We start from the raw sequence: 7552 nt of genomic DNA, 5'->3' as shown, positions 1-7552 counted from the left end.
GGTCCTTCTTTAGGTGACAAAGCAGTGCCGGGGGATGACAAATGAAACATTGCTTGGAGAACCTGACTTATGGCACTTAATGACAAATGTCTCCATTTGAACCCAAACTAAGAGCAAACCAGGGGCACCTCATTTGGGACAACCCTCAGCTCCCAGAAGCAGTGTGCTGGCAGAAGAGAACATGGGAAGATGACTGCATGTGTAAGTACTGGCATGTTTTCTAACAGTTAGCATGCATGTGGCTCTAAATTAGGAGACAAGCATTTCCTCAGCACCTTCTGTTTTCAGAGCCAAGTGGAGGGCTGGCAGAATTGTGACAAGATTGCTTAAGACCTCCCTCTGCATCTCATCCCTAGGTGGTTAAAGTAGCAGCTGCTCTTCAATTGCAGCAGGAAGTGAAGTAAGGCCACCTTTACTTCTGTAAATTGCCAAGGAAACTTGTGAAAGGTACATTATGAACCCAAGATAAGTTAATGAAGAAAATGTGAATGAATAATAGTAGACATACTTTTATTGAACAGTTTTTATGTGAATGTGCGCCATAATGCATTATCAGATATCATTTCCTCAGCAACCTTATGGTAGGCACTATTATGATGCCTCATTTTCCAAAGAGAAAACTAGGGAATTAGGAGAGGTTGAGTATCATGCCCAAAGACATGCACAGACACACACACACACACACACACACACACACACACACACACCTGAGTGACCTGGAACTCAGTGCTGGTGCATCAGACACTAGTGGGTGCCCTGCTGCCCCTTCCCTTACACACCAGGCAAGTTTTCAAAGTGATCTATTCATGTGTTCTAATTCACTCCCCTTTCTTTTAAGGCTACAGTAAAAGAAGTAAATCAGTAAAATATTTCTGCATTTAACTCTACCATCTAGGCTTACCACCGATTCCTCTTTCCTCCCTCCTTAGTAAAACTGGAGGGCAAAAGAGTCCTTTCTCTTTTCTTTCTTTCTTTTTTCTTTTCCTCTCTTTTTTCTTTTTTTTTTTTTGTTTTGGTTAATTCTCATCCAAGGGTATTTTTTCCCCCATTGATTTTTAGAGAGAATGGAAGGGAAGGAAAGAAAGAGAGAGAACTATCCACTTGAAAAAAATACAGTCGATTGGTTGCCTCCTGCACGCACCCTGGTTGGGGCCAGGATCAAACCTGCAACCCAGTTATGTGCCCTTGACCAGAAATCAAACCCACAACACTTTGGTACCTGGTGCTCTAACCACTGAGAAACACCTCCCAGTGTAGAAAAGTCTTCTAATCCATCTGAACTCTTCTGTGATAGAAAGCTGCCCCAAATAAAAATAAAAGTAAAAACTAACCAGATTTGAAACCTGTTAGGAAAATATTTTGATGTTACATCAGAGCGACTTACTAGGAAAATCTATTCCTGACTTTTAGTGAAGCCACAGGCACTATGGCAGCCAGGGGAGAGCTGTCGCTGTTGCTGTCAGAGAGTCTGCTGGCAACTCCAGGGCAGCCCATTAAGCAAGTGCATCACCTCATTTGACCGCAGACAGCGCAGGCTTGAAAGCTCAGCAGTTCCTCATAATCGTCAAAGAGCAAATGGCCACATCTCAGCTGGAAATGGTTGCGCGAGCTATTTCAGGGTCAGGTTCGAGGGAGATTTACTGTTTAAAATCAATGAAACCAGCAAAAAAAAAAAAAAAAATCCACAAAAGCTCACAAATCTTTATAATATCTTTATAGGTAGAAATAGCACGTTCATGAAGCCAGCCCATGTCTGTGTGTCGAGGGAATTGGATCTAGGAAGCTGTTTCAAATGTGGGGTGAGGGGCAGGGAAGAGACAAAGGGGCCTAGGATTTACTGAGAGGCACTTCCCACCTTGTCTCATCCTCACAGTAACCGGGAGCCACCTTGTTCCCGCCCATGGTGAAGGGGCCGCTCTCCTAAAGCGTAAGTGCTTGGTGCAAAGTCACACTGTCTGTTGGCTAAACTAGAGATTGAGCGCTAGTACCTTTAATTCCCAAATCCAGCCTGTCTCCACAGTATGGGCCTGGTCTCCGTGCGGTGATAGTGAATGAGGAGCCATGGGCACTGTCGGCTTTTACTCCTAGGGGTCTGGGTGCAGGACAGCATCCAGGGGACTGGATAAGCCACATTCTGAAGCCGGCTCCCTCTGTCCTGTTACTCCCCACAACCTCCCTGACCCCAGGCACAAATGAAATTGAGATTAGCCCTCCTTCCCCTGCGCTGTTTTGGTCAGAATTAAAAACAAGGAAACCCAGTCTGCCACTTGGACGCCAGGGGGCGCCTGGTGCTCACAAAATCCCTGGGATTTCCAAGAAGGGTCCTGCAGTTACTGTTTATGTTACTGGAACGGAACATAATCTATCCCTCTACCTCTAGGAAGTATCACTTCTAATGGATCAAAATCTACCATGTTTTTCAACACACTCGTGTCTTTGTTCAATAGCTTTTCCTAATGGAGAAGTCTTCCTATTAGACCACCTGAATCCAATATGCCCCTAGCTCAGTGCTATGCGAACACCATGTAAGAACAGATCCCTCTGTCTCATAGAAAACCATCCTCCTCCCAGCCCCGCTACTGCTAGTCTCAAGGATGAGCCAGTACGCTCTAGCCGGTTTGGCTCAGGGGATAGAGCGTGGGCCTGTGGACTGAAGGATCCCAGGTTTGATTCTGGCCAAGGCCACATGCCCAGATTTCAGGCTCAATCCCCAGTAGGGGGCATGTAGGAGGCAGCCAATCAATAATTCTCTCTCATCATTGATGTTTCTATCTCTCCCTCTCCCTTCCTCTCTGAAATCAAATATATATATATATGTATATATATATATACATTTAAAAAGGATAAGCCAGATCACAAGCAATCAATGATAAATGCAACTTTTTAAAAAGGAGATAAAACATACTCCAAGGCACAGAAGGAAAATTCCCCCCATCTCCAAGGCCTTGCCCATCTCCTGTGCCCATCGCTCGCTGTGCTTACATGTCTGAGAAACGAGCGAGGATGGGTGAAGCCAGCCACTTGGAGAAGCTGTTGTGCACCCCACCCAGAGGAGCCCAGAGAGCCGCAGAGAGAAGGGGAGTGGCAGGGTGTCCTCATCCTGCAAAGCCCCCTGCAGAGGCCCCAGGTGCCCCCCACATGCTGAGGCCTTTCCAAGCGGGGCTCTTGGCAACACCCTTTGAAATCCTGTGCTGGCAACACAGGTTTGACATGAATATGCAAATAAGAACACTCAAGTCTCCCACTTCATGCCTTTGGATCTTTTTAAAAATTCAGCCACTAACCATGACTAACAAAAAATAGAGGAGAAAGAAAAAGTGGTCTGACCTTCCCTTCGTTTCTCCCACTGACCTTCTTGTGCTGGAGCCAAAGCACTTTTCAGAAGAGAGAGAAAGACGGCTGGGGTCTCCATGAGGAGATGGGGCCGCCAAGTGCTACAGACATTTCCACCTCCCCTCTGACAAAAGCTGCGGGGTGGATAAATGGGCCCCACTCAGCTCCGTCAATCAGCCGTCGTTGCTCCGTTTTCACTGCCACTAAGATGTATAAAAGCTAAAGTTGGCTACAAAGCCCCCATCAACGTATCCAGGGAAATCACGGTGAGGCTTAATGAGTACTGTCTGTAAACTTGCCAGGCCGCTAATTGTGCGTATCATTTCCTTACAGCCTCTCCATCCTGTCACTCTGGTCCCAATAATCACTTTGGCTTCCATACTCCTTCTTTGTGTGTCCCCTCCCCTGAGACGGGCTTGGAGGGAGGCACCTCAGGGGCAGGCGCGTCTCTATAACAAGAAGCGACAGTGAGTTTGGGGAATGTGCCGGCTGACCGTAACCATGAAAGAGAAGTTTGCATCATTCCCCACCGCTTTCCCAAGGCAAGGGCGAGTGGTGAGGCCCCCCTGTCCCTACCGCACTGAGGACAGGGGCCGGCACACAGCAGGTACTGACGCACTGACCCACCCTGCCTGTGGGGAAAGGGACATGTTTAAATAAGGCCTGAATCAACTGTCAGACCAAGCCCAATACAAACAGCTGAATGCTGACGAAACAAAAAGCTTGTTTAGAAGATGAATTACACCCGTATTCAAAATTCCTGGCACCCTTTGAGAGGAATTAGCATTTGGGACATTTCTCAGCCTTGATATTGGTAAGTGGGGGATTTCAACCTTTTTCCGTAAGGGGAGAGTCATGAGAGGTAGGGCGGGAGACGGGGCCGAGGCTGTACTTTATCTGCTGGAGCAGATCCGGGATGAGGTGGCCTTGCTGTCAGATGGAACGTGATCATTGTACCAACAGGAATGAAATAGAAACCCTCCCAGGCCCCAGGCTGTTTGGCATGTCCCCAACCCACACACACCCTTCCAACAACATTCTCCAGCTCCCAGCCCCAGATTCTCCTCCTGGTTTTGATAGCTGACCTTGACTTGGGTATGAAGCACAAACAATATGCACCTGCTGCTTCTTAGGCACCACCCTTCCCAGAAACCTTCCCTGAGCCTTCAACACCTTTTAATGTTTCTTGGGCTTTATCTCCTTATTGAGATCAGCACAGGTATTAGGAGTCACATGTTTTCGACAGGAAAAGTGAACCCAGGGACCACGCGTGACCTTCTCGGGGCACAGAGGATCAGCGCGGAGGGCAGCACTGGCGCGAGAGGATCTCCAGGCCACAGTTAACTCCCGATTGAGGGGATGTGCCCTTAGCCCATGTCCTTTTGTCTCTCCCTGAAGATCATTTGAGTCACCTCAGGGCCTTAGAGCTTCTACTGGGCTGTGGACACACGTGGCTTTTTTTCTGGCAAGTCTCCTGATGGGGTGGGTGCAAGGGTGTGGGTGGGTCGAAACCACTTGTTAGTTTTAGGCTTAGGACTTACCTTTTAACTTCTCTCGTGCAATTTCCCCCCTCCGCCTTCGTCATTGGGATTAACTGGGACGTGCTGGCATGCTTTTGAAAGATAATTTAATGTTTTATAATCTGTCAAAGGAACTGCGATGCTCTAGAGATATACAAGGTCCACACAGCATGTTGGGAGCTCTGCTCGCTGGGTCAGCCCCCAGTGCCCCGTGTCTCTTTTCCTTTGGCAACAATTCCTAGCCTTCTGACTGAGGGCAGGAAGGGAGAAGGAGGCGGCGGGAAGCAAGCCGGCTGCCCTTTGGGTGAAACTCCATCAAAGCAGTTTGCTGCAGCTCACGAGGGGAGGCAGGGAACCAACAGGACACAGTCCTGCTTTATGCAACCTGTTTGGTCCATTAACATTTTGCCCGTCTGACCTGCTCCTCATGAGAGGGGAAGTGGGAGGAGACCCGACACTGAAATCCATAGGTAAATCCCCACATTTTAAAAGCTGTGTGTTCCAGAAATCTCTTTGTAAGAATAGCTCCAGTTCTGAAAGGAGCCACAAAGGTTACACTCAAGCGGGTGGGTGAGGCTCTAGGTCCTTCAGGCAACCCGGAGACTGTCGGGACCTATGTCACCTCTCTCAGCAGCCCTCATCCCTGTGCTGACCAGGTTAGTCCTCCACTGCCGAAGCGTGATCCGGTCATGGTCCACCATCCCCCGCACCCTCCCCAACCCTGATGTGGCCCCAGTGTCTGCTCTCCCAAGTGAGAGGACCCCGCCCACTAGCATGATCAATCTTTGATGGGATCCCTAAAAAAGGACTTCCTTCTCTGGGTTTCTTGATCACCCATCATGTTGTACATCTTTCCTTGGCCTTCCCTGCCATTTAATGTCTTTCCCCAGGCATGTGCTCCGGGCCCCTTAGGAGCCTGGCTGGGAGAGAATATGAACACTTAGATGGCCACTCTCAAAATGTTCCTTGCTGCTGAAACTCAGCTAGAACACTTTCTAGAATGTTTGCACCCTCCAATTTATCAAATTTCCTGCCATGGGGCTGACTGTCAGCTCTGCCTCCACTCTCCCTGGGGGCCTGCCAAGTCTTTACTATGCAAACAGAACTCCCAATGCCCACCACCCAAAACAAGTCCTGATTTGTCTGGACTAATCCAGGACAGGGTACAGAAAGGGCTTCATTCTGAGACCTATCCCATTAATCATATGTTTGGAACTGAAAGTAAATTTCTCATGGAAACAATGTGTCGTCTGGAGGTTTGGGTCCCTGTCCAGCTAGCGAGAGCCCATTGAACCAAGTGTGGCTCAGCTGCACAACTACTGTCATCAGCTCTGTTCTGTGATTTGGCTACAGAAGTCACACAATCAAGATGCCCTGGCTGGTTTGGCTCAGTAGAAGTCACACAATCAAGAGAGAGGGGAATATAGAAGAAAAAAAATAGGAAAACATCTTTCTCCTTTCTTGCATACAGGGCTGGTCCTGGGAAAGTTCCTAAAACAAACCAAGCACGTAGTATCTTTGGCTTCCTGCCATCTCTCCTGTGCACCCCTCCCCCGGGACCTAATGGCCCCCCTCAAGCATTCTGGGACTCCTGCTGTTTGAAATCCCTCAGCTAGTCACCCCACCCAGGCTGGCCTATGCCAGAGCAATCTGCAGGCACCAACATTAGACCTGCCGCTCCACCCCACAGACCCTCTACGGAGAGGACCCCACCCACCAGCAAGATAAGTCTGAGCCCTCTCTCTGAATTGTAGAAGGAAGGCAGCAAAATCAACTCTTGATCAAGTATGAGGCTAACTGTGCTTTGGCCCTCCCACGTGGGGAAGCAACGATGGAGGAGCTCCAGGCCCTGGGCTAAGTGGTATGTACTACGTAATTCATTCAGCAGGATTTGGGAACTAAGAACAATGAGCACTAGGACTATCGCACAAATGAAAAAGGTCACTGTCCTCATGGAGCTTACATTCTAGTGCATTCTCTCATTCGGTTTCACAATTACCTAGACCCGTGGTCGGCTAACTGCGGCTCACGAGCCACATGCGGCTCTTTGGCCCTTTGAATGTGGCCACAAAGTTTCAATCACACTGTACGTGCGCGCCCGCACGTGGTATTTTGTGGAAGAGCCACACTCAAGGGGCCACAGTTTGCCGACCACTGACCTAGACGCTTGCTACTGCCATGTCCTGTGACCCTGAACTGGAATAAGCAGGTTGGAAAATCATTACCTTACTTGTTTTTATGAATCTTTCTTAAGTGTATATATAGCACACATTTTAATGTCTAATATTAGAAGTGTTTGGGGTCTTTAGTTAGTGCTTGGCGATGTTTTTTGTGACCAGAAATATACCACAGGAATTTAACTCTTGTGTCTATCAATGAGCCTATGGTAAAATTGGTTTCGTTATAAGTCGTTTTGCTTAGAGTCGCAGTTTCCAGGAATTTTCACACGACGTTAGTGGGGGTCCCCTGTACTGTGTACAGAACAGCACTTGCTGACTGTTGGGTGGACACCAGCTACCAGAGCCTGGGCTCAAAAGGCCAGAACCCAGAGTGGTTTCCTGAGTGGCTCTCAGCAGCCCTGTTCTGGACAGGATCACTGGTAAGTTTTAGGGATTAAGTGACACGGAAGATGGAGCTTCCTACCTACATCCAGGTGGACTTTTAGTAATGTCTCCTTTCTTCTCAGGAATCTTTCTGGA

Source organism: Myotis myotis, unplaced genomic scaffold (genome assembly GCF_014108235.1).
Source record: "Myotis myotis isolate mMyoMyo1 unplaced genomic scaffold, mMyoMyo1.p scaffold_m19_p_8, whole genome shotgun sequence".
Classification (NCBI taxonomy): domain Eukaryota; kingdom Metazoa; phylum Chordata; class Mammalia; order Chiroptera; family Vespertilionidae; genus Myotis; species Myotis myotis.
This window is presented reverse-complemented; position numbering follows the sequence as displayed.